The 12,734-nt window shown below is 33.4% G+C and overlaps 1 protein-coding gene across 1 annotated transcript in view; it reads right to left on the bottom strand.

Moving 5' to 3' along the window:
* The window catches only part of LOC119068193, a 132,951-nt gene that overhangs the window by 81,570 nt on the left and 38,647 nt on the right, over positions 1-12,734 (bottom strand). The gene's annotated exons all lie outside the window — the stretch shown is intronic.

Raw genomic sequence — 12,734 nt, 5'->3', positions numbered from 1 at the left:
CTTTATTTTTGGCACATGCAAATTTTTTCGGCGTGCAACTCTTTATTTTTGTGTGCAACTCTTTTTTTTAGATTGCAACTCTATACAACTCTTTTCAGTTCGGTCCCCCTCGGCCCAAACATGAATTTTGCGCGTACGATATGTTGTCAGCCTCGGCTTCACGGATTGACAACTTTCATATTTATTGCGTAAATTGTCCATTGACGCATGTGTTAAGAAAATAGATATTCCTAAGTTTGCTAAAATTTTCTGAATTTTCTCACCTTCAACTACTACTTTATACTGTTGTGCCGCTTTTTACCGATCACTGAACTGATTAAAAAGATTTAAATTTCCTAATTTAAAAGAAAAACCCACGTTCATAAATGCACATACAAAAACAACTGATTCGAAACTAAATCGATGAAATGTCAAACTAAATTTTAAAATAAAAAAAAAATCGTCAAAATTGTTAAAAACAAAACGTGATTGCTGTCGAAAAGCAGGAAATATTTTTGCACGTATGTACCACTTTTTAGATTCGGTAAATTATCGGATAATTTATTGAAAAACAATTTTCCAACTCAAAAAATAAAATATTTTACCATAAAATCTAGTGGTTGGATATTTGTGGATATATAACAAAACAAGAGCAAAACAGCTGTTATATATTGTGTTGCACAATTATTTGACCAATTTTTCGTTAACTCTTCATATGGTTGTGTGAACTAAGTTGATTCTATTTTCAATTCAATTTTCCCGATGCTTTTATCAAGTTGCGAGTTGCTGCGGGAAACGATAGATGTGTCACGTAATTTCCTTTATATTATATTAATAAACTTTCGTAGTAAACCTAAACGCTTGGTATGTAAGCGAGAGAACTAGATGTTTTTCACAAAAAAGAGCTAGAAATGGCTTCCATCGTTTTTCTTCCTCGAATGTTTTTCTCAATTTGATTTCGATATTTTTTGCTGACATTACATGGAAGGTGTACCTATTTTCTTATTGCTTTTAAAATTAAACATTTCTATTCTCTTTCAACTGGCTATATAGCGTATCACGCCAGAGTAAAATAAACCCGGCAGGAGCGACTTATTTTGGAAAAGTCAAATAATGTACCTGATACTATGATGCTACTAGGTAATTTAGGTCGCTAGTCAAATCAAGCACTCCTGCCTGGTTTATTTTACTCAGCCGTGAGGGTATGTAAAGTTTGTGAATAGCTTCAAAATGGGAATTATCAATTGCTCGCTAACTCTTTAAATATTTCCGTGATTTTTTTTTTCAATTTTTATTTCGAACATTTCTTTAAAAAATGGGTTAAAGTGCACTTGAAGACATCTTACCCCCGCCATGTTACACTAAAACTGAAATGCGATAATAGAACATCTCGACCTTCAGGTCGTGTGGAAAAGTCTAAATTAAGTCGAATCGATTTCGCGATTCATGATTTACAAAAGTTTTCACACTAAATTTGCTCGCATTACTAAATTGTGCGTTACTACATAAATCGGTACGTACACGAAGACTCTCCCTTCACAGTATATTTCATTGCCCATAGAAAATCTCCCGGAAAGTGTCGAATAAATTGTGATTTATTTGAAGTGGTAGATGTTTTCCAAAGTATAAAATTATACAAACTATCAACTATACGGTTACGGTTGAAAATTCGTCTTAAAGTACGAGGTAGAACATCCCCTCTAAGATTCGGCTACATTTTGATATTTACAAAATTATACTAAGCCAATACATCTTAACATACATCACTCGTGTATGTACATAACAAACAAAACCGACATCTTTGCCTTTATCATTTCCCAATAAATTACTTTTCGAGAGAGTGTCATAAACATTCCACATAAATTATGACTGCTTTGTGTCTTGTAGAATGTGTGTTTTGAATGGGGGCGGTTTAAAGGTTAATATTGTGATACAAAAGTTAAGCAAATTACTATAATTTAAAGGTGATTAAAAAGTGTATCATAACACAATTGAAATAAGATTTGTAGATAATTGAAAGTTTAGCGAAGTTTGCGTTAATATAATTGTGAAACTGTTTCTACAACCAATGGTACAGCGACGATGGGTGTATAAACTAAACACTTTCATTGCAAACTGTTAAATTTACGGTCATATCGGCTACGAAGGCAATGTATGAAATTATTATGGCACACTTGTAATAATAAAGAATACAAATAACGTTTCGTCTAGTCTAGCAGTCCCCGAAGACCAAAGCTTACAGCATATCCGAAGGGAGAGATTTTTATTGCTTTTTCCTAACATAATTGTCAATGGAAATTCTGCGCGCAAAGGTTGTGGAAATTGTGAACTGAGGCAAAGCCGAGTTTAACAACACATCTGCGCAATATTCCAGTTGGATCTAGTCACACTAGTACGTTAATCTAGATATGAAAATCCATTCTAGCGTAGCAACAACACTGTGAAAATAAATATTTGGAGAATCTCTAGAAAAGATTTTGATAAATCCCCCTTTCTCGCTGTTGACTCGAAATCGAGGGGGACACCACTCGGGTAATTGATTACACACCCTGCTCGGAATTGACAGAGAATCCGGTAATTAAACGGAATTGGCAAGAATTGAAAGGAATTGACAGGAATTGAACGAATTGAACGAAATTGACAGTAAGTACCTTTAGAAATAGAAAGGGAATTGAAAGAAATTGAACGGAATTGAAATGAATTGAAAGGAATTGAAATGAATTGAAAGGAATTGAACGGAATTGAAATGAATTAAAAGGAATTGAACGGAATTGGGCAATTAGATGAATTGATCCGGTTATTGAGGTAATTAAATGGAATTGACAGGAATTAATGGGAATTGAAAGAAATTGACAGGAAGTACATATAGAAATTGAAAGGGAATTGAAAGAAATTGAGATAAATTGAAAGTAATTGAAAGGAAATAGAGCGAATCCGGCTCGAATTGCTCGAAATAGTAAGGAAAATCTGAATATATTCTTAAGAGAACAAAACGATGCGAATGAACCTCTGAAGAACATGAAGATATTGGAATATCGATAGAGAATTTCTAATTTTAACAATTAACATTATCGTGAAAACAACTGATTAAGTCGATGTTAGTGTTGGCCTATAGTATTTTACATGACTAGGGATAAAAAGATGAAAAGTAGAGTTTTCGTGTGAATTTTGTTGATCCGAGGCGAAGCCGATGTCAATAAACACACGAAAACGAGACTTTTCATTTTTATCCCGAGTTATGTAATGGATTTTACATGCTGAGGGCGTCGAAAGAAGTGCTTAAAACATGAAAAGTACGGTTTTCGACGCATGTATCATGTAAAAAGATTGAATTGACGTTTATCAGTTATTTCAATTTCAAAGATGTGCTTTGTTCGATGCTTTAGTGGACGCATCATGCATAAGATATTAAACTCTTCTTATCACACGTCAGTAGGTATATCCGTTAGTGATTAATACAAATAAATAAATAAAAAAAAAGTCAGCTCTGTCCCCAATTTCGAGCTTTGTTCCTAAAGCTGTTAATTAAAATGTGAACAAAAGAAATGAAGAAAGTTTACAATTTTATTTCTGGTCAAGAAAATATGAATGAAGATGGAATTTAAATTACGAACGCAAAATGAGGTTCTCAAACTTATTCATTATTTGAAAGAAAAGAAGAAAAAAACTTTTTAAACAAATTTAAGGGATGCATTCAAGTTTGCAGTTCAAATTATAAAATTTAAACACAAGAAAAATAACTTTCTGATTTTGACTCAAATTAACTTTATATTTGCCCCAATTAGCGGAACTGTTACGTTTATCGCAAAAAGCATTTACAAAGGAAAACTGTTTATGCTAAGGATGCTAAGCTAAACAAAAAGAAACAGAAAAAGACAGAGAGCGACGAGACGGGTAAAAAAAACCGTTACATAAATATTAGTTTTGATGTGTATGGTATGCTGCTCTTCAAGCGTAAACATGAAACTCAGTCTTTTCACTTAGCTATTTAATTGGCAAATAACAAACAGAAGGTGCAATATAATATTACGCTGTACGTACGTATGTCTTTCCCTGGAAAGACACATAAGTGTGACATGAAATGTGTAAGCACAAAATGAGTCTGGGTAGCGCAAAAATGTAAAAAAAGAAATCTTGACATTTTATTAGGATTGCTAAGAAAAGTGCAACAAACTCTTCGCACAGCTTTATACTGTTATTAACGGCTCTTGTTTTCACAATTTTTTTCTTCTTTTTTTGCTTCTTTTACTAAATTTCAATTTTCTTTTTTTTTTTTAAAGTAAGACATAAAACCAAGATAATAAATGTGTCCTTCTTAAGTGCTAAATTTATATTATACATTATGTAGATCGTGAATAGAACGACGACAAAAAAAACTTTTTTTTCCTCTCTTTTACTTCACTATAAAATATATATGCACTTCCACATTGTGGTCGTAAATGTTATAAATTGAAGTACGTGTGTAGCAATGAGTTCCATAAATCCTATTAACACCGTACAGCTCAGCAAAAAAAAAAATATAATAAAATAAAACCAAAGCAAATTTTTGGAGAAAACTAAAAAAAAGTTTTTATTGCTCACAATAACTTGTTAAACAATTAGCGAAATGAAGAAAATAAAATCTTGTTTCGTAAATTTTTAAAGTTCGTTAGCCAAGCTGAGAGATGTATTTTTTTATGGCAAAAATATTTCATTGCATTAATATTATGACCGTTAAAGAGTTTTTCGCTTCTTTCGCAATCAGCTAATTTTTATTTGCAATTTTTAAATTGCGAAAACCGGGTTCTGTAGGCAATAGCACTGAAGTGGTTCCTCCATAATTTTTTGATAAAATAAAATTTGTGAACATCTAACGGAATAAACTCGGAGATTGATAAAATAATTTATGGAAATCGTACTTACTTACTTAGGTCCCACCTCTTGAGTGGATCAGGTCAATTGACTGACTAAATTTTTCAATTATTGCAGTCTTACATTTCTTACGATTTTTAAATGGTCTATTTGCTGCATCATTAATTGTGAATCTTTTTTATTTTCACTGGCCGAAAACTCAAATTTAATTTTTTGAAGGAACAAAAAGAAATATGAGTTGAAGGTTCAGCGAAGGTTTTATTCCCAATAAATATGAGTCTACTAAAAAGTGCCGAAAAGATGGCATATTTCTTGGCTACATCTTGAATAAATTAAACTTCTGTGAATTGCGCAAAGTTAAGGTGTGAGTGTGATCCTTCAAATATTCTCTTTTATAAAACTTTTCAGCAAGGGAAAAAGTCTTTTAAGAATACAATTTCCAGTCCAATAAAAGAATCCAAACTTCAAACTTAACCACATGAATTAACCTACTGATCGCAACCATCAGAAAGCATTTAATCTTATAATTTGGGAAGTGGACAGTATATATGGCTGTATTTCAATGTAGAAATCGTTATGAATGTCTGTAAATGATTGGTAGTGTGTTTGTGGACATGTAATTTGAAATGAAAAATTGGTGCCAGGACGGGAGACGAACCCGCAATCTTCACCTTTCCGGGGCGATGCTCTTACCACTTGAGCTGCCCGGCACACTTTTCATTTCAATCTTTGTAGTTTCATATTGTCAATGCAATGTTGATATGTTGCTATGTTGTTCGTGTGTACGAATTGATTGTTAGTGTAATGTTAATTGAAGATCCGGTTGATTGAAGATCCTGTGTAGATCAAACGTTGCGTCCTTATCCAGGACGTTTGGGTATGCCTAAACTTTTGGATGCGTCAGCACCGTTCGTCATATGGTATCAGTGGAAACAACTGAGGATGGTCAGATCACACTGGCCTGGGACCGCCATTTGTCTTTTGTCTTTTCTGTACCCTCACTTAACGTGAACCATTGGGTAAGGGAAGAGCCCAACGCTCTGTTTGTTGTTGTAGTTGTTGTACGTTACTCTATTCTCTGTGCAATCTAGCGCGGCAGACGGCAGACGACGTTTCTCTCATTGTCTGTTGATACAGATAAGAGGAGGAAGAAGAAGAGAATGTAATTTAATGTCATGTAAATGCATGCTTAAACTTACATTCAAAACTCACTTTTCTGAACTTAGACCGAATAAAGATATACAGTCTTCGACATTTCAAATGTCTCACTGTCAAATTTTTCTGAGAATTTCATTGTGTCATTGCGAATTCACAATGACATTCTTTGAAAAAAATGACAGTGAGACATTTGAAATGTCGAAGACTGTAAGAGACATTATTTTCAGATCTGTGATTTTGGAAGCCTCTGAGAATTACTCAAGTGATCGTGTTATCAAGAAAACAAAGAAACAAAAATTTTTGGGAAGAACTTGTAAATTATTAGATCAGAAATTGAGAATTTAGTTACTCTAAAGATAAAAAATATTTCTGGAAATCCGTCGCGAATTACTTATTAACACGTTAATATCAAGGAATTTACAACCAGCCAACGCAAAAATTTCTCCGTCGATTAAAATAAAATTTTGAAAATCGGGTGGGAATTACTCGAATTATAGTGGTGACAAGTGTACGGACGTTTTATGTATTATTTAACGTTTTTTGCCAATGTACACTGACCTGCAGCAGGTAACTTTGTCTCCAGGTAATGTACATTATCTGCCACAGTTGTATTTTTTGTACGGGGCGTTACAGCTGTGGCAGCTATAGGAGATTACCCGGCTACAAAGTTACCTGCTACAGGTAAGATTTTCAGCTCTTTCATTGTAGAAAATGACGTTTCCTCGTTGTATTGACTTTCTTTGCCAAAGTATAGTGGAGTTCCAGAAAATGATAAATCCAATTGGTAAATATTGATTGGAACAGATAAACTAAAAATTAGTGTTCTTCAGTTTTAATCGTTCCACATCGTTTTATGTGCTTTCCACAGAAAAAGAAAAAGTGAAATGACAGAAATGTGTAGAAAGTAACATGTGATATAATGAAACGGACAGAACAAACAAACTCATCAAAAATACAGGATTTATCATTAAACATGCTAAATCTACTACTTCTTCAAAGTTTCAAAAACAAAGGTGAATTTATTTGAAAGGGAAAAAAAATCCGAACGCGGTTTTGTTAACTGTAACGGAAAAACACGCCTAATTATTTTTCTCATCAAAATTCATTTCATTGTTGTTTTATCATTCACGTTCATAACCCCGAAAATTTATTTCAAATTTCCACTCATTTCAATTTAAATATAATTGTGAAGTTACGTTGGGTAGAACACCTACGTTCATCATTTTGTTTGCATAAATTAATTTCAAAATTAATTTTCGAGATATGACTTTCATTGCGGCTATCAATGACTGTACATTAATTTATTTGTGACCATTAATTAGCAAAATAAATTCAGTAATTCAATCATAAAAGTCTAAAATTATCGTATCATATGCTTCCGAGAAGCTAATTATGATATACAACTCATTACTTTGGAACCAATTTTACATGAACATGAACTTGCCCCAAACGTTTTCTGAAGTGCCCATTCGTCGAATTTTCGACGTCAGCGAAATATTCATGTCTAAATTTCAGTAATTTCTATAAGTAGATATCAAGAAAAAATATTTTTGCGGATTCTAATTAGTTCACCTTGCCTTGAAGCATAATCTCAGAAATTTACATATATACTGATTGTACTCGCAAGTAGACGTTGAACCACTTGGAGAGGTTATACCAGATACCACCAGATATTTTGCCAGGAAGGGTGTAACTACCGATATATCGGGAGGACGTTCAGAAGGCCAGTAATAGGTTCAACGACTTCATGGCCGACTAGATTAATGACGATATGTATGGTTCTGGATGTGGATAATCTATCGTTACTGAAGCCATTCAGCGACAAATCCAAAATAGACGGAGGTAGTGTACATAATTAAACACAATGACAAACGGTTAATGGACATAGTATTTGGTGTAACATCTCCGTTGGCAGATCCAGTATAGAATACATTGATAAACAAAATCATAGGAATAAAGAAAAAGTCTGCATTTAGCTGTGATACGAGAAGAATATTTAGTCATTTTATTGTAAAAGGACCGAGACACTTTTAGATTTCTAAACTTGTTCGATTTCGATTGTCTAAAGTAACATTTTGACATAGCTTGGGGCCCTGACTATCAAGCATGAGAATACATTTTTAAAAACTATTTCCAAGAAAAAAAAATAACTAGAAGCATAGTGATTAAGTGAAGCATCACTTAGCAAACTTTAGTTGTAAAATAATGATCATATAAGCAGAAGTCTCTACTATTATTATACGCATATTTTGCATAAAAGTTTCCTTTTTACCTGAATTTTATAAAAGTTTTTCAAGCAAATAAAAGCAAAGTTGATAATTTCTCTCATGATATTCATACCCAACGAATTGTAGAACTCTATAGCCTTGTTTAGACTGATCTGATTTGATATGTTTGGCTTAAGATGGATGGAAATGAAAGGCATTTAAAACAACTGAAAAAGTCATAAAGCCAAGAAACGTAAGAATCGGTATCAGCTCAGCCCTGATACATGTTTTGGCTTCATACACAATTACTTTCACATATGAAAAATCCGAAATTTGATACACTGACTGTCACAAAATAATATTTTGAAAATACCTACTTTGTTCGTGCTTATTCACAATGATGTGAAAGATAACTCGTGCATCATACTTATTTCTGTTTTAATTCCTACTGCAATTTTGTTGTGCACGTTTACACATTACGCATAGCATTGGAGATGATAGAACTGGATTTTCTGTTCAGAAAAACAATAATAATGAGAGGTAATACATGCAAGTTTGTAGCCCGAACCAATGATTATAGTTTAGAAGCAGTTTTGTATACTTAATTCTATATGCTAATGGAAGATGTGCACATCATGTGCAACCGCAAACAGAAACAGAAGAAAAACAGCTCTTTAACGCCTGCTAGTAGATAGATGTTATTTCATCGCTAGTTGCATATTCTTACATCACAATGTCCTTTCATTACAGATAGATACAGCAAAAAAATGTCCAACTGGTGACCTTGTATCAAAAGAAAATTATTCAAAATCTGGAACCGAGAAAGTAAAGAACTGTCTGAGTTAGACAATATCAAAAACTAGTTACCGGCAATAACTTTTCCTATGTAAGAGCAACGGAAACTGAACGTTCAACAATAGCAAATTAGATTAGAATTTCACAGTTTAATTCAATTAACGCAACCAGTATAAACATATCAAATTTCATTTAATTTATGTTCGGGGTTCAGACTCAAGACTAAAAGTGTCGTTGCCAATTCTTGTATCTCTTCTGTTGAGAGCAGTTTACTGCTCAGTGGAGAGAACAAAAAGTGGAAAAGATCCAGGTGGAAAAAATTACATTTCTATGGAAGTGGAGGGTACAATAGTAGAATGAACTCGTGAATGTTAGCAAAATTTTTGTGAGAATTAAGAAATATTCCCAGAATGACTTTGAAACGTATAAAACACACACATACACCAAACAGCATTTTTGGAAAATTATGTAAAATATGTCGTGGAATTTTACGTTTATATTGTCTGATTCTTTCGTTTTTACGTAGAAAAAGACAATGTGTATAACCATTCGTATTACACACCAAATCACAAGAAATGGAGATAATTTTAAATGAAATAAAAATATAAATGTCAGGGAAGATTTTGTTCCCAACGTTTTTTCGGGGGGTATACATAATGGGAGATAAGATAAGAAAATGGGATATAATTTGAAGGGAAATTAAAAAGCTTAAAATATGTTAATAGGCTCGGATATAGAGTGCGGAACAGCGTATTTGGAGTTTTTTTTCGTCGTCTTCTTCGTCTTCGTTTTAATTTCTTAATCGAGGCACTAAAACGGAAGACGGAAGAAAAAAAAAAGAAAAATTATAGAAAACAATTAGCACGCGTTTAGGCATTTCAACATTTTTAAAACCCCATTTTTATTTGAAATTTTATTGCAACGCATTGAAAAAGATAACATTTTAATTAGTTCTGTTTAAAATCATTTACATATTCATTTGGTGAATTAATGGATGGGTGGAGTGGAGCAGGAAAGAAGAAGAAGAAGAGTCGCTTTAATGAAAACCTGAACCCGATACTATCAGATATCAAATTTGTTCCATTTAATAACATTGCGTTCGTCATGATATGGGGGCAATATTATTCTATTGTTCGAATTGTGAGCTTCATAGTGTGGTGGACGTTACATAGAGCGCACAAACTTTGCTAATGTTATGGTTTGAAAGGAACGTCTAACACAGGACATCGAAATTAGAGATGGATTCTTGTAGCCAAAGAGATTATGACAAAAATTTTCGGTAATTTGTATTATTCTATTTGAGCATGACGAGTTAAATTATCGACTGTGCATATCCGTGAAAAGTTTTTAACGTTTTCATCATTTTCTGTCACCAAGGCAAAATCAACTTGTGTAAATTCAGAGTTTATCAAAAATGAACATTGCTGCACACTGTGCAGACTTTAGTATTTTTTGAAAAATCAATTCAGCCGTTGACGATGTTGTCACTGTTTGTTTTTGGAATATAATGTTTTCTTCCCGGGAGGTACGAAATCGTTAAACTTCCCGTTTTGTTTATATACAAATTTTCACCTTCTGAGTTAAACGTCGGATTCGTATGCAACCGTTGGGATGATACCTCCCGGGATGATACCGTGATTATGCACTATTTGTGTATGTTAGATTTGATAGTTTAGGGCCTATTCAAAAAGAGTGCATTTTTTTAGGGGAAAGGGATGGTTAGACAAACTTGTGCTGCCATACATTTTAACTTAAAAAAATGGGAGACAAGGGGGAGGTGATCTTAAAAAATTTTAGTTTTTGTCGTGTGCACTATTTGAATGACCTCTTAGATTGCCATCAGCTTCGATACGATGAATGCGGACTCTCCGACACATTCTTCGACTCGTTCAGTAAAACAGACACAGCTCACCACCGGTTAATTTTAAGAGAAACATTTCCCACTTCTCCTCACAGCTCAGCAGCATAAATTTGACAAATGCCACAATAATTGCTAGATCATTCATCCCCACTAACAACATGTCAAAAAAATAATTTTTCAATTTCAACCACCTCCAATTATGTCCATGAAAAAGTCAATATCAACAAATTGAAAGTTTTTCTATAATAAACCATCAAACCAACCGAACAAATCACCCAATAAAACTTGTCACAGAGATTCAGAAAGCACCTTTTTCATTACCAACTGGACATGGTGTAGCATCATGTGATATCGAGAACACGCGATGCTGGAATGCTTGAATAAAAACACCATTTTCGGTCAAAGCATATATACACATTCAAGCTATATCATAGCAGAAAAAAACAACCTTAATTTATCAACTCAGACAAGCAAAACTTATGTATTGATTAGAAACAGTTTCAGCCCATTATTATGCGGCAGTCAGGTTCATAGAGAAAAACATCAAGAAAATGTTTAACCTTATCAACCATACAGCGCTATGAGAATGAAAACCACAAAATTGAGAAAGGATGGTAGATCGCATATAAGCATCAGAAAACAGAACAAATCAAAAATTTCATTCAACTGTGAAATGTTTGAAATTGGGGTTTCATTGGTACTGTTCAACGAAACTAAATAGGTCAAGTCGGTGTTTTCCTCATTATCCTCCGACTGATGCTGCAGTTCCTTTAACGAATCAATATTCAAGCAGATAAATCATTAGCAGCTAATATCTGAGAACAGGGTCTCGGCAGTTATAGACAGTAAAACAAAATTTCAGCGTTAGTAAATAAGTCGATGAAGTACGACGCTACTCCATCATCACCGTGGGTACGTATGCAACAAAATCAAAGAAAATCAATGAAAAATCACCTTCATTCAGAGTAAAAAAGAATAACTCAATATATAAATAATCTTCTTTCGGAAAATATTTGCATCATAAATCAATAACTTTCTAGTCCATTTGTGCCAATTTGACAAAAAATATCCCCAAAACACACAAAATACAAAAAGCTATTGTAATAATTTTTCGGGAACCCATCATTTAAGCTATCTGTGTACGTTCTTTTTTATTTTGATGTTGTTGCTATATGCGTTGTTATACACAGGCCCAGCCCAGACGAAAAGAATAACTTCACGCGATTCATGGTTCTCCTGTCGTGTAATTTATATATATTATTTTATGGCCTGTATCGAAATTATATGTTGCTATATTATTACTTTTCACAACCATAACATACATACATATCTAGATATTATTATGTAATACTCCTACTACATTCATTTATGGATGTTATGCACAGATTTAGGATTTGCCAAAATAAATGGTTTCTTCTCGGTATACACACTTATAATACATTTTTGCGTCATGTGACTTTGATATTTCTACTATGACCGAATCAAATTAACGGTGTGTATGATGTTGCTTTTTGTCGAGAATACATTTGTATGTTCTCCTTCATTCGTTTTACGTTGATGTTTTATATAGGGGAAAAAAAGCATCAGAAGAAACCAAAAAGAGAAACATTTATAAAATGAAGTAATGTAACTGCGTATGACAAATAGCATTTCCAACGAAATTTTATTATGACTCGCTTCAAGAAAATCTGCCGTTTTACGGTTTGTATTGGGACTTGGATATTGCACTATTACATACGATTCGCCAGTTAACGACGAGTAGTAAATTGGCTGAATGAGTCGGTCATGGGTATTTTAATTACTAAAAAAGGTAGACCACTGTGCAAGGGTTTTATTTTTACGACGATGAGAAAAACCTTGATTTCCCATCGCCATCGCTGGTT

The sequence above is a fragment of the Bradysia coprophila genome (genome assembly GCF_014529535.1).
Source record: "Bradysia coprophila strain Holo2 chromosome X unlocalized genomic scaffold, BU_Bcop_v1 contig_173, whole genome shotgun sequence".
Lineage (NCBI taxonomy): Eukaryota > Metazoa > Arthropoda > Insecta > Diptera > Sciaridae > Bradysia > Bradysia coprophila.
This window is presented reverse-complemented; position numbering and strand designations above follow the sequence as displayed.